This window comes from Bison bison, unplaced genomic scaffold, assembly GCF_000754665.1.
Source record: "Bison bison bison isolate TAMUID 2011002044 unplaced genomic scaffold, Bison_UMD1.0 scf7180017864160, whole genome shotgun sequence".
Lineage (NCBI taxonomy): Eukaryota > Metazoa > Chordata > Mammalia > Artiodactyla > Bovidae > Bison > Bison bison.
This window is the reverse complement of record NW_011494732.1, coordinates 6,824,332-6,846,141: the sequence shown is the minus strand read 5'-3', so window position 1 is coordinate 6,846,141 and position 21,810 is coordinate 6,824,332. Positions and strand designations below refer to the sequence as shown.

The window sequence follows — 21,810 nt, the reverse complement described above, 5'->3', positions numbered from 1 at the left end:
CCCTATTGGCGGGTTACAGGAGAAATGGCGGTGGAAAGGTGCAAGGCGCTGGGATGGGGCCCGGGGAACTTTGGGTGCGCCTTGATTAATCCTACAGTGCTTCTTGGCGGAGGTATGGGCACCCTCTGTATATATATATGGAGTGTCATTAGATCTGGGAATACTTACCTGTCGACATACCCACCTCCCAAAACTAGAATGGTAAAGGTGTTGTCCTGTAAGTTCATCATGTACAACAGTCGGGTCGACTTTGTGAGAAAAAACTGGCCCTGACATTCTTCCAGCCCAACTAGGCCCGATCTTGAAGGTAAAGATCGTGATGAGATAAGGAGGCACCAGGGCTACAAGAAAGGAACCTTATACCTATTCATTGGTGGCTTTGCAAAAAGAACTTCCCATCCTTTTTTAATTTTACTTCTTTCCTGAACCCTGTGGGATAGTTGGAGCAGATCATTTTGCAGATGGGAAACTGAGGCTCAGAGAAGTTTTGAATCTGGTTGATTGCTCTACCCTCATATCCTCCTCATGTCAACACAATGATCAGACAGATAAGTGGAGAGGAAGTGGCTTCTCCATCAGCGATCAGATGTGAACCATCAGCTCAGTGTTGGTCACCCTATGAGACAGCTCCCCCCTCACTCACCTTGAAGTTTCCTCTCCTATCTTGTATCTTTTTCCGCCCACCCTCCAAAGACTACTGGTTGAAGTTTGTTTTAATCCAAGTCCATTTAACTGGCAAACATCAAAATTTTTTCCAAACTGAAATCGCCCACCTTGTCTTAATGGGGGTGGGAAGGTTTTTGCCTTTAGCCTGTGTCAAGAACCAGGGACTATTTTATTTGCTTCTTTCACTCAAGAACCCTTTAAGGTAAATAGTTTTGCAAATAAGGAAAGTGTGATTCAGAAAGGGAAAGCCAGTCCCCCAAGGTCACACAACTTATAAATGGGATTGCTGAGGCTCAGACTGGAGCCTGCCTCTGCCATCACATCCACTTTTGGATACTGACCCTCTTAACTGCTCCTACATAATGAAATGAAGAAGTGAAGTGAAGTCGCTGAGTCGTGTCCAACTGTTTTCGACCCCACAGCCTGTAACCTGCCAGTCTCCTCCGTCCATGGGGATTTTCCAGGCAAGAGTACTGGAGTGGGTTTGCCATTCCATCTCCAGGGGGATATTCCCTGACCATGCAGTGGGCTGGAAGGTCATGAGTTAAGTGCAGTAAAGCAAAAGTGTGAAGCAAAACACTTGGTCTTAATTCTCCTTTCCTCCCCAAGACCCTTCTGTCTCTCCATGTGGTCGGTCTCATGGTATCCCCAAAAGCTGGTGTCAAGAGAAGACCCGATGGCAGACACCTTAGTGTAAAAACAGTTAAGTCCATATATCACCTGGATGGGGAGTTCTGGCCTGTCAGAGTGGGAAGGGGTTGGGTAGTCACCTAATTTAATCCTGTCCCTTTACAAACCGCCAGGAAACCACAGACCAGAGAAAAGAATGGGCCAACCAGGGGTTTGTTCCCCTTTGATGCCCCCAGAGTGCCTACCCTGCCGCCTGGTCCTAAGTGGTCACTCCATAAATGTTGGGCCCTTGATGGATCACCTTCCTTAGCAATATTTGCATTTTCCCTTTATCAGTAATTGGCAGATGAAAGGCTTTGTCCTCCTGTTGAAAGAATTCCAGGCATTTGCTCAAAGTGGGGGAGGAGGTTATGTTGGGCCAAAGGGGGAAGGGCCAAGACCCTTGAGCTCCTTCCCTGGCTAATTGTCCCAGAGGAGTGGACTGTAGGTGAGAGAGGGAAGGGAAGCATAAGGTGATTCCCCAGGAGACAGTTTTTTGTTTTGTTTTGTTTTTATCTTGCAGGAAAAAAAAGACCAGGCCAGTTGTATTTGAAACAAAATAATAATGACTTTTGGACCTTCTTGCTCATTCTTACAAAAGGCCCAGTCAGATCCTGGCTGTGTTGGCCCCATTCATTCATTTCTTCATTCATCAAAGGTTGATTGAGCAGCTCTGTGCTCTAAAGACTTCGAGGATGGAAAAATCAGCTCCGATTGTAGCCTCTTCCTCCAGACGGGGCAAGAAGTGGGCTGCCAGCTTCCCAAACAAGTCAGGAAGGACTGATACTGGATGGAACCCCCAGAATCTAGGATTTTTCACACTGTTAGAAACTGAAGCTGTCATATTCATGTATCATTATAATAGCTCCTGATTTTTGAGAGCTTACTCTGTCTTTGAGCAAAAGCTCTCACATTTTGCTATCTCTTGAAATCCTCATCAAAGTTCTCTGAGAGAGGGTCTGTAATTGCCCATTTTTACAGCTGAGGCTCAAAAAGAGGTCAAGTCACTTGCCCACAATTTAGGGCTGCGAAATAGCAAAGACGGGTTTTGAATCCTGGGCTGGTAGGAATCCAGAGCCCAGAGGCTTCTGTCTGTCTAGTCTTTCCTGCAGGGCAGTCCCACAGAACACGAAGATGGAAATGTTCTATGTCTGTGCTAACAGAGGAGCCTCTAGCCACATGTGGCTGTTGAGCACTGTCCAAGAATTATTTAATCAGTTCCCCAAATTTCAGAATGAAATGTGAATAGTGGGATTAAGGAACTAAATGCTGAATTTTATTTAATTTTAATTAAATTTAAATACCTATATATAGTATCTCCCTTACTGGACAGTGCAACCTTAGAGTACAATCCAGAATTTGTCTTGAGGGGAGGTGATCAGGGATATCTACAAAGGTTTTCTAGAAGGAGCCATCTGTGCAACATGAATGGAGTGTTAGCACTTAAACCACCCACTCTGTGTGCCTGCTAAGAGCATGGCACCATAGGCCGCTGGGGATGCCAGCATGATATAAAATTGTCCCACCTGCCCAGATCTGACAAATAAACTTCTCAGGTACAGATGATTGGTGACAGCAGGAAGCCTTAGAAATGGATGACTACTTCCTGATATATATCCGACAGTCAGACTCAAACACAAAGATGCGATGCATTGTAGCCCTATGCAAAATAGATTTGGGAGAAGATTAAAAATGATCTGAAAGTTGGGGAACTGATTAAATAATTCTTGTATAGTTTGTATGCCCAAGGAAATGCTATCAAATCATTAAAAAGAACAAAGTAGCTATATATATATATATGTATATATATATGCATACATATATATTATGTATATAGGGCTTCCTGGCTCAGTGATTAAGAATGCAAGAGATGAGGGTTCTATCCCTGTGTTGGGAAGATCCCCTGGAGAAGGAAATGACAACCAACTTCAGTATTTTTGCCTGGGAAATCTCATGGACAGAGGAGCCTGGCGGGCTATAGTCCATGGGATCCCAAAAAGAGCTGGACATGATTTAGCAACCAAACAATAACAAACTATAGATACTGATGTAAAATGATTTCATGATATCCTTACATTAAAACAAAACAAGGTGCAGAATAATACCAAACTGTGATGACCGCTTATGTAAACCAAAGAGAATATATCTATATCTACAGTTTTTTACATGTGCAAAATTTTCTTTGGAAAGAAATACAACTTTTAAATGGGGGAAAGAACTGGAAAAGACAAAAATACTTTTTCTTTGGTACAGTGTGATATCTTTACCATATATAAGTGTTAGTGTTGCCTGATTTTGAACCTTATAGCTTTCATTTTATATGTTGTGTTATCTTTTGAATTTTATACTATGCATAGTATAAAATTGTATTACCTACTCAAAATTGAATTTCATTTTATTTGTGATTTTTGAGCCTATGAGTTTCAAAATCAGGCAAATCTAAACCAAATAAATATTATTTAGTTATACATACATAAGTGGTAAAGCATAAATAAAAGCAAAGGCATGATTAACAGAAAAAGCCGGAAGAAAGTCGCTCTGGGCTAGGGAATGTGAAGAGTGAAAGGTACTAGTGATTTTCTGTTTCTTAATCTAGGTGGAGGACACCTGATAAATTCTACTGTGTTTATGAAAGGTTCCACTCTTTAAAAATTGTTTTAAAATTGCTTTCTTCCTCTCCCACTCCTAGTTTCTCCTCTCCACACTCCCATCCCCAGAAAACTTAGCAAGTCTCTTGGGCATCCTCCCAGAAATGGTTTATGCTGTTACAAAACCTCTACATATATTTTCTTTTATTATTGTGTCACACAAATATACACCCTGTCCTTCCCCTTCCTTTTTCATTTAATATAATCTTGGAGTTCTTTCCATATACTATCTGCAGAACTGCCTCATTCTAAAATATTACTTTAAGGATGAGATAAATCTGAATCACATGATACAGAAAAATTCAAGATTGGTTAAGAAACATAAGTCACAGAATAACCTGTAATGATCCCATTTATGTTAAAACAAACTATAATGTATAGACATGCAAGAGAAAGAAAGAAAAAGGCTTGAATAGAACAACAAACCATTCATTGTTTGATCACTTCTGAGGAGAGGACAAAGTTTTGAGCGGGTTATATAGAGTCTATACTTAATTCTTTGCATTTTTAACAACCATTGTGCCCTGTTAAATTTATCAGATATTTTGAACATAAAGGCATAGAAAATAAATGTAAATAAATATAGAAAGAACTTGTGTATCTAGCATCTCTGTTTGCCAATCCAAACCCTAGAGTTTTGTCATATTTTGGGTCACTTTTGCAATTTAATAAATACTCTGGGACAACAGACCACACTATTACAGTTAAAGTGATTGTAGTTCCCAGAGACTTGTGTTTGTTTGGGTTTTTGTTTGGCTCCTCAGTCCTTGTAGATTGCAATATCTGAGTAAGAAAAACCATGGCCAAATTACACATGGCCTGAGTGTCAGGCTTTGATCCTTTGAGGAAAACAGGTTTGTGCCTAGAGTTCTACATATTATAATATGTCTTCCTTCCTGAAGGTTGGAAGGAAACTTGGAAATAACAGGTGAGTTAATCAAGGGGTTAACTCCAGGAAGAGAGTCATAAAAGTTCAAAGATGCTTTCAAAACTTGCATCTTTGGATTTATGGACAAGCATGTTAACCAATGGAAATCAAAATTCTGGCATTACTTCATCATGCTAAATTGTCATTGGCTGCCAATCGCTGAGGGCTGGACCGCCGGGCTGGCAGTTAACCCTTTCAGGGACAATCATGCCCTTTACATTCATTTTATTTTGAAAGATGAAGCAGGGACAGATGAAAAGCTTAGAAAGGTCCCCAGGCCTCCGAGCTCCACCAGAAGAAAGAGTTTCACCCTGCAGAGGAACACCCGGGGACAAATTTCCTGGAGAAAAGTTTTGAACTTTTAAAGTGTGGAATCAGCTGACCTTGCTTAGTAAGAGGAGAGGGGACGAGAGAGGAGTTTGATTCACTTTTTGTGCTGTCAGAACAGAAACCAGAGTTGGAGAGATTCCATTAATCTTACAGAGCAATCAGTCATTGAGAGGATTGAATTGCATTTCCTGCCCAAAGATGTAGAGACAGATGACCTTTGCAGCAGCTCTCAGACCCCCAGTTCACAGCTGGAGAGAGGATGTGTCAGCATTTACTTAGGGTCTCACCCTGCCCTTTGTTCAAAATTCAAACTCTTTTTGTGTTCAAGCTGCTGCTGCGTGGTTTTTTGTAGTTGTTGATGCTGCTGATTTTTTTTTTTTTTTTTTAACCTCCCACGTCTTGTAACTTATGAGAAACAAACTCTGGCTGATGATAATAACTGGAGGTGCCCCAGAGAGGAAACCAGAATAGAAGAGGGGGAATTTTAAGAGAGACCACTGGGCCTTTTGGTTTTCATTTACTGCCCCTTCCTGGGCTCTTTGAATGCTGCAGGCTGAACTGGATGGAGGCAGAAATCCAGCAAAACTAATAATAATGCTTCATGTTTACATGGCTGTATTACCAAAAAAAGCTTTTACATACGTTACTTCATGTGGGGGGGTGGGGGGAAGAAACTTCTAGAATGGAAGCATTTACATAAAGGAACATTCTAAATTCCCAAATGTCATGAGCTACATGACTTGGACCAAGGACCCAAACTGAGCCTCAGTTATCCCATCTGTAAAGTGGGGGTTGGAGGGGAATCATGATACCAAATGTTGAAGAATTCGTATGATGATTGAATGAGCCAGTGTTCTGGAACAGAGTGGTCAGTAAACCTTGTGTCTTCATTAAAATGAAAGCAACCACCCGGACTTCATAACTCTAACTAGTTGTGGAATCAAGAAATTTAGTTTGGGGACTTCCCTAGTGGTCCAGTGGCTAAGACTCTGTGCTACCATTGTAGGGGGCCAGGATTCCATCCCTGGTCAGGGAACTAGACCTTGCCTGCTACAACTGAAAGGATTCCGCAGGCCCCAGTGAAGATCCTGTGTGCTGCAACTAAGACCCAATGCAGCCAAATAAAGATTTTTTTTAAAAAGAAGAAATTTAGTTTTCCCCCAAGAGGAAGGCAGCCTGAGATGAAGGCATCAGCCCTGGTTTTCTCTCCAACATACTTTCTCTCCCCAGTAGGTCTCCTTCAAAGTCTGAACACACCAAACTACTTTGAATTCTTTGAATAAACCTGCTTTCTCTCCTCCTGACCTTTGCCTATGCCGGTTCCTCTGCTCAGAGCTCTCTCTCCTGGCAGCACTCCTCCTCTTATTTGTAATATAATAGTTCTTATTTATTCTCCTGGAATCAGACTAGATGGCTTCTCTTCCCTCATTCATTGATGTATCTTAAAGGCACAGTGCCAGGACCTACTCTCAAATAGTGTTTAATGGAAGTCCATCATCCCTTACACGCCTCTCCAAGTCCCCAAATTCTTCGTCTTCCAGAAAGCTAGGAATGAAAGTGCCAAGATCTTCTCTTTTCCTAGCGATCCATAGTATACCACTCTTTGCAGATGGAATCAGTGGCTTTTTAACTGTCCTTGAAATGGCATTCAGTAATTCACCAGTTCTTCACTGAGTGCCTCCTACATTCATCCACAGGGTGGACTTTATAGGAAACACTCCTCCTCACCCAGCAACACCTATTTATTGCTCCTGTGCTGTGCTCAGTCTTGTCCAACTCGTTTGCAACTCCATGGATTGTGGCCCTGCCAGGCTCCTCTGTCCATGGAATTTTCAAGAGAATACTGGAGCGGGTTGCCATTTCCTACTTCAGGGGTTTTTCCCCACCCAGGGATTTTGAACCCTCGTCTCTTAAGTCTTCTGCATTGGCAAGCACGTTCTTTACCACTAGCGCCACCAGGGAAGTCCTACTCATGGCTGAAAGCAGATCTTTCATGCCAGTGACGTTAGGATGGTCTGAAACAAGATGGACCGTTGGCTCTTAGCCTCAGCCTGAAGAGAGAGATCTCACCAGTTGCAAACCGAGAGCAGGTGAGTTGGCCCAGCTTACCTTAACACAAAGCCTTTCTCATCCAGAACACTTCTCACGATTATAGTATTCTGCTCATGTATTAATGGTCTACTGTCTGTCTCACTGAAAGAAGTCTCTTCTTTCAGAAGTCTCTTGAATGAGAACCTTCTGTAATAGCACAAGGAACTCTACTCAGTGCTCTGCGGTGACCTAAATGGGAAGGAAATCCAAAAGAGTGTGGATATATGTATGTGTATGGGCTTCCCTGGTGCCTCAATGGTAAAGACTCAGCCTGCCAATGCAGCAGACATGGGTTCGAGTCCCGGGTCAGGAAGATCCCCCGGAGAAGAAGATGGCAACCCATTCCAGTATTCTTGCCTGGAGAATCCCAGGGACAGAGGAACCTGGTGGGCTACAGTCTATAGGGTTGCGAAGAGTAGGACATGACTAAAGCGACTGAGCACCCATGCATATGTGTATATATATATATAACTGATTCACTTTGCTGTATAGCAGAAACTAACTATACTCCAATAAAAAAATAAAGAAATGCAAATAATGTCTGTCTAGTGGAACCCAAAGGTTATGGGTTTATGACCCTGTTTTACAGTCACCAGTTTTTTATCTAATTTAGCAGTCTAATAAATTGTAATAAATTTAATAACCCACCTCCACCCCCCCAAAAAGAAGGAAGTCGCTGCAACTGACCTTGGTATTACTCACTGCTTATCCTCAGCCCTTATGGCTTGGCTCATAAAATATACCTACCAAACATTTGTTGAACGAATGAATTCAGCAAACTCCACAATATGTCTATTTTCAGCTTGAGCAACTAAACCTTAAAGTGTACCTCTTTGAAGAAGATGCAAGGGCTCTAAGAGATCCTATGCTGTGCTATGCTAAGTCACTTCAGTCGTGTCCGACTCTGCGACCCCATAGACGGCAACCACCAGGCTCCCCCGTCCCTGGGATTCTCCAGGCAAGAACCTTGGAGTGAGTTGCCATTTCCTTCTCCAATGCATGGAAGTGAAAAGTGAAAGTGAAGTCACTCAGTCGTATCCAACTCTTAGCAACCCCACGGACTGCAGCCTACCAGGCGGCTCTGTCCCTGGGATTTTCCAGGCAAGAGTACTGGAGTTGGTCGCCATTGCCTTCTGAGCAACTTCACTTTCACTTTTGTGCATTGGAGAAGGAAATGGCAACCCACTCCAGTGTTCTTGCCTGGAGAATCCCAGGGACAGCGGGGCCTGGTGGGCTGCCGTCTATGGGGTCGCACAGAGTCGGACACAACTGAAGCGACTTAGCAGCAGCAGCAGCAGCAGATGGCAAATAATGTTAAAACATGCTGAAAATTTTACACACGGAGCTCCAACATGAGTGAGAACAAAGAATATCTATTAGAATAATAATCGGAACTTACCTGGTGGTCCAGTGGCTAAGACTCAGCCCTCCCAATGCAGGGAGCCCAGGTTCGATCCCTGCTCAGGGAACTAGATCCCACATGCCACAGCTAAAGATCTCAAGTGCTGCAACTAAGACCCAGCGAAGCCGAATAAGTACATAAATATTCAAGAAAGGAAAAAAAACAGTAATATCAATTGCCTAGTGTGTGCCAGGTATGGGGTTGGGTGCTGGAGCTCGAGTAGTGAGCTGAAATAAACATGGTGGTCATGACTTTCAGACTAGTGAAACTTAGCAAAAGGGAGATTGTAGCAACAGTTGCACAGACAGAGGGAACATCACAACTGATAAGTGGGTCACAGCAGAGCAGTATATGAGGCTTGAGATGTATAATATATGTTGGGGGAGAAGGGGGTTGACCTGGCTTGGGGTTGGGAAGGAAGTTAGGGAGCTGTTCCAAGAAAGTGAGGCACAGAACTGAGCTCTGAGGCAAGAGTTAGGCTGAGTGTGGGGGAAGTGTTCTCAGCAGAGAAAAATAGCAGATGCAAAGTCCTCGTGATGGGGGAGTATATATGGTAAAGGAACTGAAAAAAGGCCCGTATGACCCAAATGTAGTGAGCTGAGGATGGGGGTTAGGGATGAAATAAACTGGAAAAATAAGTAGGCACTTCAAGAACGAATTGAGGGGCTTTCCTGGTGGTCCAGTGGCTAAGACTCTGAGCTCCCATTGCACGGGGCCCGGGTTTGATCCCTGGTAAGGAAACTAAAATGTCACATGCCTCAACTAAGACCCGGCACAGCCAAATAAATAAAAATCTTTGAAAAAAAAAAAAAAGAACTGGGCAATATCCGACAAAACTGAAGGATTGGGTAGCCTATGATCCTGCAGTTCCATGCTGGGAAGATTCTAGAGAAACAGACACAAGTGCACCAGGAAGTATGATCAAGGATGGTAACCTCAGCCGCATTCTATGCAATCTTGGAGAACTTGGAACATCTCATGTTCATCGACAGGGGAGTGGACACATTGCAGGTATGTCTTTCTTGGGTTCCTCAATAAACAGAGTCTGAATCAAAAGTCTACTTTGTTGGGGAGCGCATTCCCAAGGAGAAAGAGTGCAGAAAAGAAGTGAGACAGGGAAAGAGTCAAATGAGGGTACCAAGGAGAGGCCATAGTTACCGTGGCAACTCAGGACAGTTCTGGGGAAAGAAGGGAGAGGAATTATCTCCTAGCTCCTGATCAAAGGTTTGCCCCACTGGGGTGTAAACACCCTCCTTCTTCAAGATTACCTATGTGTGAGCACCTAGGAGGCCCTCAGTATCACACAGGAAAGCCCCAGATAGAGGCTGTTTGGCCCGAGCCCCACAAAATCAGTCAATATGGTAATCAGTGGTTAGGATGAAAAAAATGGCAAAAGGAAATCACCCAAGATAGGCGGTTAAGGGCTCTGAAGAAGCCTATGGCGGGCACCTTGTAAGGTGGAATCTACGCAGCAGTGAAAAAAAATTGGCCTAGAGCGCTCCTTGTGTCTACAAGATGACTCTGACCAGAAAATATTGAATCACATGACAAGTTGCGTAAGTAGGCACAAGCTAAAGTTCTGAACTTTGTATAAATTTCAGAAATGGGCCAAAGTAACAATGTATATAAAAAGCAATGGAACACATAAAGGATAAAGGCCAAACTGAGAAAAGTAGTTACTTCGGGAAGGAGGAGGAGACTGGGTTGGGCAGATGAGAATTTCAAAGAGAAATGCTGGTAATGTTAGGGTTCTTTTTGCTGGTGTTTTTCCTTTCTCTCCTTTTTTAATGGTACACTTCACAGATACGCATGTCATCATCCTTGTGTAGGCGCCATGCCAATCTTTGTATTGTTCCAGTTGTAGTAGACTGCACAGTTTTTTTAAAAAAGTATTTATTTGGCTGTGCTGATTCTTATTTGCAGCACCTGGGATCTAGTTCCCTGACAAGGGATTGAACCCAGGCCCTCTGCATAGAGAGTCTTAACCACTGGACCACCAGGCAATTCCCATATTAACTATTTCTTAACAAAATGGTACATTATAAAAGCTATCTTTGTACATTATAAATGTTCTAAATGAACCAATCATTAAATGTAAGATCCCAATTAAAAAAATTATGAGTAAAGAGTGACTTATTTTTAATAAAATTTTATTTATTTGGCTGTGCCAGATCTTATCTGTGACATGTGGGATCTTTATTTGCAGCATGGGTGATCTAGTCCGCTGATCAGGGATTGAACCCAGGCCCCCTTCATTAGGAGCTTGGAGTCTTAGCCACTGAACCACCAGGCAAGTCCCAATAGTGACATCTGAAATTATTATTTAAAAAGAAGAGAAGCATGTTGATGGGGGCATAAGTGTGAATGTACTTAATGCCACAGAACTGTATGCTTTAAAATGATTAAAATGGTAAATTATATATATATTTAACCCCTATTTTTTTAAAAGGGGGGAAAGAAGGAGGGATGGAAAGTGGCAGATCAGGCAAAGCCTTGTGACTATGGTGAGGATTTGAATCTTTAACAATTTCTACCCACTGCGTGAATTTTTATAAGTAGATTTATATAGAAGTCCATGCAAGGAGTTATACCAAGGAAGGAGACCAAATCCTTCACTGATAACTGGAAAAGTCAGGTCAAATAGGAGGGTGGGTAACCTGTCAGGGGCCTCCAGCTGCTGCCCTCTTGCTGAATAAAGGAACAACTGCCAGTAGAGGATCAGCAGTAATCAGACAAGAGGCGATGACTGAACACACAGGACAGGCAGAGTACTTCCTGGGTGCCCAGGAGATGGACAGGCGAGTGAGTGATGGGTGAGTCCACCTGACCTTCAAAAAGCTAGTTCCCAGGTGAGAAGGTAAGACTGGTAAAGGTACCCACAAGTACAAGGTGATAAGGGGCCCCTTTGTACTCTGAACACACCCACATAATAGCCTTATCTTTCCATGTTAGAGTTATTTATTTATAGGCATTTTAGCAGGAAGACTGGGGGTTTCTTGAGGGCATTCATTGATTCAGGCATTTATTGAACGACTGTCTACGTAGGCACTGATTTGGGGCAGCTGGTATACAGTAGATATTTGATAAACGTACATTGCCTTGCATTCCATCATCACTCAAATGCTCTTTTTTTTTTTTTTCTTTGCTGCACAGATGTGGGATCTTAGTTCCCAAACCAGGAATTGAACCCCATAGCCCCTGCACTGGAAGGCAAAATCTTAACCACTGGACCACCAGAGAAGGCTCTCAGATTTGTTTTTAAAAAAATTTTGCTAGTTGCTGTTACAGAATGGCTTTAAAAGCAGAGACATCAGGGAGCAGTTTACTGCAGACCTCTCGGCAGGCAATGATGGTAGCCTGGTTAAGATGGAAGAGGCGATGCCGGCCACAAGAGCTGAGATTTTAAGAAAATGTGGGTTTCCTGATGAATTGTATGTGGTGGGAAAAAGGCAAGGGGAAGCAAGGACCCAGGGGTGACTCCTAGGATGATCAGCACCCCAATTTTCCCTTCTCCAGGGCCTCTGGAGAGAACCACAGAACCACATTGCACTTGACAGTCTGCTCCTGGGATGCTGGGCATTTTTATGTGATTAGGCTGGAATAGTTCTCTGGGAAATAAATGCCCTCAGTCTAAAAGGCTTTTACAAGCCAGGGCAGCGGATTAAAGGCGGCCAGGCTGAGGAGAAATTCCAAGGTCAGGAGACAGCTGGGCATGGAGACTTTTAATCTAAACCTTAAAGGTTTTTATTTTTCACTCCCTGAACCCAGGGTGTCACTTTAAATACGTGTTTGGCAACATCGGCTGTTCTATTTTTCTTTTTAATTATACAAAGAGAGATCCTGGAAACAGCTCAGCCCCCAGGCTGGGGGAGGCGAGGAAAGTCTGGCAACAGTTGGAGGAGGCAGACACCAGCTAAAAATTGAGTGGATTGAAGTCCGTCTGAAGGCTAGTGGAGACTCTACCCTGAACTCGGTGGGGGAGCCCTGACTCAGGGTTTCTAAAAGGAGACTGACAGTCACCAGCTTAGAATGGAGAGATGACAGATGGACAAATCTGCAAGATAAAAATATCACTAACACTAGCACGACTCTCGTACCTTGAGTTTCTTCCCAGACCTCTGTCCTCCTCCTTTCTTTCATCCTCTGAGCAGAAAACACTTAACTAGACAATTCATTCACATTTACAGGCTGCTCCCTACTCTATGCTGGGCTCCGGGTTCAACTGTTTGTATGTGTTGTCTTGGGATTTTTTTTTTTTTTAATATATATTTGTTTGTTTGCACCAGGTCTTAGTTGCAGCACGCAGGATCTTCCATCTTCATTGTGGCATGTGCGAACATTTTTTTTTTAAGGTTTTTGTTGTGGACCATTTGTTTTGTCTTTATCGAATTTATTACAATATTGCTTTTTCATTTTATTTTATTTTTGGCCCCAAGGCATGTGAGATTAGTTCTCTGACCAGGAATTGAACCCACACCCCTGCACTGGAAGGTAAAATCTTAATCACTGGACCTCCAGGGAAGTCCCAGCATGCAAACTCTTAGTTGCAGCAAGAGGGATCTAGTTCCCTGACCAGGGATCGAACCTGGGACCCTGAATTGGGAGCTCGGAGTTTTAGCCACTGGACCATCAGGAAACTGTTGATACCTTGTTTAATGCAGACAGCAATGTTGTGAGTAGATAATCATACATATTATTATCCCTATTTTCTAGATGGTGAATCTGAGACTTAGAGAGATTAAATATAACTCCAGCTCCCCAGTGTTGGGCCTGGGCTTGTTTGCCTTCAAATCCATTCCTTGCCCTTCCTCTGCTTAGCTCTGTATCACTCGGATGCCAACCTCTGCAGGCTGCCAAAAGAGCTGACTTCCTTTATAGATCGACCAATGGGAGGCAGTGATAGGAGCCTAGTAGGCGGGAAGAAGGGAGAAGCCAAGGTTTTTCTCCCTCTCTCTGTCTCCGGAAATAGTTCCAGGAGCAGCTGCATTTCCTGTGTCTCTACCTCCCACCAGACAGTGCCACTGTGGGTCCAGCTTCCACCTGGGGAGTCCAGTCCTTCCTGGGTACCAGAAACACCACCCCTGCCTCGGTCCATCCAACTCCAGGGGTGGTCCTGGCCTTCCTGCAGTTGCTAATCTGTAGGTTCTTCACCCTCCCCTGTTTGCCCGCTTCCATGGTTCTTCCATTACCTAGGAGGCAAATGCATACATTCTCCTAGTGTCTGCTTCTCCTGCTTGGATTCTCACTGATGTTCTACCTTTCGTGAATACTCACCATCTAGCCAATTCATCTGGTTTGGAATGACACAATCCTCTTTCCTTGAGCACAGGACATCCCACAAAACGAAAAATAGTAACCACTGTTTGTTGAGCATTATGCTGATTGCCAGTCAAATGTTCTTTCGTGGAACACTCATAGCCAAATTTTCTTTCTGCCAAATTCCATTAATTACTATCCCCATTTGACAGGTGGGGCTCAGGTTGAGTTGCTTGCCCAAAGGGGTACAGTTATAAACTGACAAAGCTGGGATTCACATCAAGGGACTCCTAAACCCATGTGACTTTCTCTAATCTCTGCTGACATCTTTTTGTTGTTGTTTTTAATTTATTTGGCTGTGCTGGATCTTAGTTGCAGCATGTGAGATCTAGTTCCCTGACCAGGGATTGAACCTGGGTGCCCTGCACTGGGATCATGGATTCCTAGCCACTGGACCAGCAGGGAAGTCCCTCTGCTGATATCTTGAACACACTTGCAGCCCCATGATAAACCCATTAGGACTCAAGTCCCTTGGGTGACTGAAGATCCCTCCTCATCTCAGTCCAGGGTACATATATGAGCTTTCCTAGTGTAGGGGCTTCCATGGTGGCTCAGATGGTAAAGAATCTGCCTCCAATGCGGGAGGCCCGGGTTCAGCCCCTAGGTCAGGAAGATCCCCTGGAAAAGGGAATGGCTACCCACTATGGTACTCTTGCCTGGAGAATCCCATGGACAGAGGAGCCTGGTGGGCTACAGTTCATGGGTTTGCAAAGAGTTGGACATAACTGAGTGACTAACACAGACACACAGGGCTGCTATAACAAACTATCACAAACTGGACAGCCAAGAACACAGAAATTTATCGCCTCACATTTTGGGAGGCCAGAAGTCTGAAATCAAGGTATCAGGAAGACCATGATCCCTCTGAAGTCTCCACGGAAAGATCTGACCCAAGCCTCTCTCCCAGCTTTTGGAAGTCTCAAACACTCCCTGGCTTGTAGATGGCCATCTTCACCCTGTGTCTCTTCATATCATTTTTTCTCTGAGACTCTGTGTGTCTAAATCTCCTCTTTTTATAAGCACACATCATACTGGATCAGGGCTTACTGTACTTAAATGATCTCATTTTAACTTGGTTGCCTCTATAAAGACCCTGTTTTTAAATAAGATAATGCTCGGACGTACTGGGAGTTGGAACTTAAACATCTCTTTTGTTGGGGGGAGGGACATAATTTAACTCATAACAGTCCTTGATGCAGGTGCTCTGTCTCTACAGTGTGGCCTCGGTCCATTTTCCTATTTTTGGTGGCTCTGAGAAGCTTGCAGCATCTTCTTTCCCAGGCCAGGGATTGAACCCAGGACCATGGCAGTGAAAGCACTGAGTCCTAACCACTGGGCCTCCAGGGAACTCCCACTCCTCTTTTTCTAATGGAGGATGCTAGATTTCCGGGAAGACCCCACCCCTTTAAGAGACTGCGGTAACTTCCAAGTCATGTTTGTATTCCAAACGTATCCCAACATTCTACCCCAAAATATACAGCAAGATGTAAAGCAACTAATATAGCCAAACCCATTTTGAAAAAGTAGGACAAAGTTGAAAGACTTAACCTATCTAACTTCAACACTTATTTTAAAGGTAATCAAGAGAGTGTATTCTGGCATATTAGAAAATAGAGCAATGGAATAGAATAGAGAATCCAGAAACAGACATTCACATATAATCGTTTGATTTTTGACAGAATGGTCCATGCGTTTCAATGGGGAACTTGCTTCTTATCTTTTAAAACTTAAAAAAAAAAAATTTATTTGGTTGTGGCTGACCTAATTGCAGCACGCAGGATCTTCAGTGTTGGCACGCAGGCTCTAGTTCCCCGACTATGGGTTGAACCTGGTCCCCCCTGCATTGCGAGCATGGAGTTAACCACTGAACCCCCAGGGAAGTTCCTCTAAGCTTTTTTTTTTTTTTTTTTTTAATATTTATGTATTTGGCTGCACCGGATCTTGCTTGTGGTATGTGGGATCTAGTTCTCTGACCTGGGATCAAACTCAGGCCCTCTGCATTGGGAGCACAGAGTCTTAACCACTGGACCACCAGAGAAGTCCCAAGGCTTTTTTTTTGTTTTAATAATTGTTATTTATTTATTTAGGCTACTCTGGGTCTTTATTACTTTTGCCCTGGCTTTCTATAGTTGAGGTGAGCAGGGGCTACTCATTGTTGCTTTGCCCAGGCTTCTAATCATGGCTTGCTGGGGAGCACGAGCTCAAGAATCAGGGACTCCGTAGTTGTCGCGCACAGGCTTAGCTACTCTGTGGCATGTGGGATCTTCCCGGACCAGGAATTGAACCTGTATCAACCCCTGCACTGCCGGGTGAATTCTTATCCAGTGTGCCATCAGGGAAGTCCCCTCTAAGATTTTTTAAAACTCTTGTGTTTTAAAGTTTTAAAACATAGGTGAATATCTTTATGAGCTTGGGACTGGCAAATATTTCTTAGCCAGGACACAAAAAGCACTAACCATAAAAGGCATGAGCACAAACACAGTCCCAGCGATGGCTTCTGACCAGGGAGGAGAGTGAGCCCTAAAAGGTCAGGGCCCGAGGGGCGGGAAAGTGGGGTAGCGGCTCCCCTGCACATGGTCTCTGAGCTTCGGGTGCCGAGGATCATTCTGAGATCAACACAAACCCTAAATCTGAATTTTGTATCCAGTCCCCTGCTTCCTTCCGTCACCCAGTTCTTTAACTCTCAAAGCCCCAGGATCACGCACTAATGCCGCCTTCCTGACGTCCTGTGGAGCTGGCACCAGGGGTGGGCAGCAGAGGGATTTCACACATTCTTTGTGACACCTAGAGGGAGTCACATGCATAGAAGGAAAACTTTTGAACTATTAAAAATAACTGTACAGGGAACCTCCCTGGTGGTACAGTGGTTAAGACTTCACCTTCCAATGCAGGGGTCATGGGTTCAATCCCTGGTGGGAGAACTAAGATCCCACATGCTGAGTGGCACATCCAAAAAATGAAAGAAAAAAAAAAAATGTACAGAAGGAGGGTACTTCCCATCACCAGAGGTATAGAAGCACTGGTCTATAAAGGCAGGAGCTCAAGAAATTATGGCTCTTTTATTATTATTAATTTAGGGCTTTCAAGCCTCAAGAGTAGTCAGAGGTAAGGCAGAGATAGGGGAAGGAAATAGAAGCAACCATCCATGATGGGCTCTGACAAAATGCTCTTATTTCAAACTGAAAGTGGGGAATTCTTTATGGCCTTATTGGGCAGGAAGGGGCAAGGGATTTCCTCTTCAGCTGGGCATCAGATTTACCCCTTCTAAAAATGTGCCTGGTGGTGGTGATTGGGTGTCCAGACTCGGGGTCCATGAATAGGTATTTGTAATCTTTCTTTTTGCTAAGAGTATTGTTTGCTCAGAGAGGTTAAGTAATTTGCACAAGGTCACACTGCAACTGACTGGCCAAGGGAACAGTCAACCTTAACCACCGCAGAAGACTAAAAGTATTTAAAACTGAAGCTTATCTAGTGTGGTGGTTCTCAAACTTTACCCAAAAAACTTGCTAAAAGGAAACTGCTTGGGTAGGTTTTAGTAACTTGCATTTAAAAAGAATACCTCTGGAGATTCTGATGCAGAAGCAGGGGTCACTTTGGTGGTCCTTAAACCCCAGATTCTAGAGACTTACCGACTCAGTTTAGTGTCCTGTACTACTACTTACTAGCTTTCTGTGCGTTTTTTTTTTTCATCTACAAAGTGATGATATACACCTGAAACCAACACAATATGGTAAATAGACTATAATTTTTAAATGGTGATATTAATATGAAAATGTAAGGAATTTTTTAGTTCAATATAATATTTAATACATTCAATACACTAAATAATAACAAAATCATTAAACATATTTTTAAAACATTAAATAAGATAATATAGATATTTGTTGTTGTTCAGTCAGTAAGTTGTGACTCCGACTCTTAGTAACCCATGGACAGCAGCACACCAGGCTCCTTTCTTCTCCAGTATCTCCTGTATCCGTGTGTGAGTCACTCAGCCTTGACTCTTTGCAACCCCATGGATGCATGGGGTCCTCACCAGGCTCCTCTGTCCATGGAATTCTGCAGGCAAGAATACTGGAGTGGGTGCCATACCCTTCTCCAGGGGCGCTTCCCAACCCAGGAGTTGAACCTGGGTCTCCAGCATTGCAGGCAGATTCTTTACTGTCTGAGCCACCAGGGAAAGAAAGAAAGTTAAGTCGCTCAGTTGTGCCTGACTCTTTGTGACCCCATGGATAATAGCCTGCACGAAGCTCCTCCGTCCATGGGGTTTTCGAGGCAAGAGTACTGGAGTGGGTTGCCATTTCCTTCTCCAGGGAATCTTCCCAACCTAGGGATCGAACCCAGGTCTCTCACATTGTAGACAGGTGCTTTACCGTCTGAACCACCAGGGAAGCCCCCACTATCTCCTGGTGTTTGCTCAAATTGATGTCTATTGAGTCCGTGATGCTATTTAACCATCTCATCCTCTGCTGCCCTCTTCTCCTTTTGCCTTTAATCTTTCCCAGCATCAGGGTCTTTTCCAATGAGTTGGCTCTTCACATTAGGTGGCCAAAGTATTGGAGCCTCAGCTTCAGCAACAGTCCTTTCAATGGATATTCAGGGTTGATTTCCTTTGGGATTGACTGGTTTGATCTTGCAGTCCAAGGGACTTTCAAGAGTCTTCTCCAGCAGAATTCAAAAGCATCAATTCTGTGCTCAGCCTTCTTTATGGTCCAACTCTCACTGTTGGAAAAACCATAGCTTTGACTATATGGACCTTTGTTGGCAAAGTACTGTCTCTCCTTTCTAATACATTGTCTAGGTTTGTTATAGTGTTTCTTCCAAGGAGCAAGCATCTTTTAATTTCTTGGTTGCAGTTACCTTCCACAGTGATTCTGGGGCCCAAGAAAATAAACTCTGTCACTGCTTCCACTTTTTGCCCTTCTGTTTGTCGTGAAGTGATGGCACCCGATGTCATGATCTTAGTTTTTTGATACTGAGTTTTCACTCTCCTCTTTCACCTTCATCAAGAGGCTCTTTGCTTCCTCTTCACTTTCTGCCATTAGAGTGGTATCTGCTTGTCTGAGGTTGTTGATACTTAATATATTTAATAAATTATCAATTACTCTGTTATTTAAGTATATTTTATATTACATATTTATTTATAATATATAAACTGTTTAATAATACATAATTTAGAATGGTGTCTGTCATTGGTTCAGTTCCGTTCAGTCACTCAGTCGTGTCCAACTCTTTGCGACCCCATGAACCACAGCACACCAGGCCTCCCTGTCCATCACCAACTCCTGGAGTTTACCCAAACTTATGTCCATTGAGTCGGTGATGCCATCCAACCATCTCATCTTCTGTCGTCCCCTTCTCCTCCACCCTCAATCTTTCCCAGCATCAGGATATTTTCAAATGAGTCAGTCCTTCGCATCAGGTGGCCAAAGTATTAGAGTTTCAGTTTCAACATCAGTCCTTCCAATGAACACCCAGGACTGATCTCCTTTAGGATGGACTGCTTGGATCTCCTTGCAGTCGAGGGACTCTCAAGAGTCTTTTCCAACACCACAGTTCAAAAGCATCAATTCTTCAGCACTCAGCTTTATTGATAGTCCAACTCTCACATTCATACATCACTACTGGAAAAACCATACCTTGACTAGATGGACCTTTGTTGGCAAAGTAATGTCTCTGCTTTTGAATATGCTATCTAAGTTGGTCATAACTTTCCTTCCAAGGAGTAAGTGTCTTTTAATTTCATGGCTGCAGTCACCATCTGCAGTGATTTTGGAGCTCAAGAAAATAAAGTCTCTCACTGTTTCCACTGTTTCCCCATCTATTTCCCATGAAGTGATGGGACCGGATGCCATGATCTTCGTTTTCTGAATGTTGAGCTTTAAGCCAACTTTTTCACTCTCCTCTTTCACTTTCATCAAGAGGCTCTTTAGTTCTTCTTCACTTTCTGCCATAAGGGTGGTGTCATCTGCATATCTGAGGTTATTGATATGTCTCCTGGAAATCTTGATTCCAGCTTGTACTTCATCCAGCATTTCTCATGATGTACTCTGCATATAAGTTAAATAAGCAGAGTGACAATATACAGCCTTGACGTACTCCTTTTCCTATTTGGAACCAGTCTGTTGTTCCCTGTCATTGGTAAGTACTGTTTAAGTGCTATTTTATTTTTTACCCCATGCCATGTGGGAGTTTGCTGCCTCCCAAGGTAGCTCATACCATCTTTGGCCAGCCCTGGGCTGTATCCATCCATTGGCCACAGTGGTGAAGCAGGTTCCAGTAGTCCCTTGCATCTCTATACCTACATATACAGAGTTGATTGAAAAATTCTGTTTGGCTATTTCAGATAAAAGTCCAAAAGGCTGAGAACACACCCACACACCCTAGCCACTAGATGGAGCCACACATAGTCCTTGGAGGCACTCCTGGGATGGGCAGCCCAGGTTCCAAGTTGGATTCTCCACTGGCTTCTTTGGTATACTTTGGTAAGGTGCTTTCTCTCTGGGGCAGCAGTTGCTATTAAGGAGGGGTTTGGAATGGGGTGCATCTTATGGCCCCAACTAGCTCTAATGTGCTGTGAGCTCAGTCGCTTCAGTCATGTCTGACTGTTTGTGATCCCATGGACTGAAGCCTGCTGGCTCCTCTGTCCATGGCAAGAATACTGGAGTGGGTCGCCATTTCCTTCTCCAGGGGATCTTCCCAACCTAGGGGTCGAATCTGCATCTCTTATGTCTCCAGCATTGGCAGGTGGGTTCTTTACCACCAGCCCACTTGGGAGAAAATTGATTAACCACTGACCCTTGAGGGCTCTAAGATTCTAAAACAGGAAGCAGGGTTTGCCCAGATGCCCACCCCATCCACCCACCAACCCAAGTCTTGATAGTATTTTTTTTTCTTCTCTTTTGCACTGTGCATGTGGCGCTGGGATTCAAACTCCATAGAATTAGAGTGGGAGACCTGGCCCCATCCCTACCCCAAAGCCCCCGGCCGACCTGCCACTGACAAGTCCTTTGGTTCCTTCTTAGTCAGCAAATCTTCCCTCCCTGCTTCAAGGTTCTTCTCTTCCAGACCTGCTGGCCCCACTCAGGCCCCAGGGGGCCTGTAAAACTGAGGGGGGCCTCTTAGAACCAAGACCATCTCATTATCTTTTTCATTAAACCTGTTCCTCTTGGGAATCTCTGTTGTGCCAGTTCCTGTGAGAGGCCATGGGTGATAAGGAAGTAATTTAAAGAGAGGAGAACTTTGCTCTCAGATAGCTTCCCAGATGGTTCAGTTCAGTTCAGTCGCTCAGTCGTGTCCGACTCTTTGCGACCCCATGGATTGCAGCACCCCAGGCTTCCCTGTGCATCAGCAACTCCTGAAGCTTACTCAATGTCCATTGAGTCAGTGATGCCACCCAAACATCTCATCCTCTGTCTTCCCCTTCTCCTGCCTTCAATCTTTCCCAGCATCAGGGTCTTTTCAAATGAGTCAGTTCTTCACATCAGGTGGCCAAAATATTGGAGTTTCAGCTTCAGCATCAGTCCTTCCAATGAATATTCAGGACTGATTTCCTTTAGGATGAACTGGTTGGATCTCCTTGCTGTCCAAGGGAGTCTTAAGAGTCTTCTCCAACACCACAGTCCAAAAGCATCGATTCTTTTGTGCTCAGCTTTCATTATAGTCCAAAGCTCACATCCATACATGACTACTGGAAAAACCATAGCTTTGACTAGACGGACCTTTGTTGGCAAAGTAATGTCTCTGCTTTTTAATATGCT

The 21,810-nt window shown here is 43.8% G+C and overlaps 1 protein-coding gene across 1 annotated transcript in view; it reads left to right on the top strand.

Moving 5' to 3' along the window:
• ORAI1 (ORAI calcium release-activated calcium modulator 1) overlaps positions 1 to 21,810 on the top strand; it is a 40,411-nt gene that overhangs the window by 803 nt on the left and 17,798 nt on the right. The gene's annotated exons all lie outside the window — the stretch shown is intronic.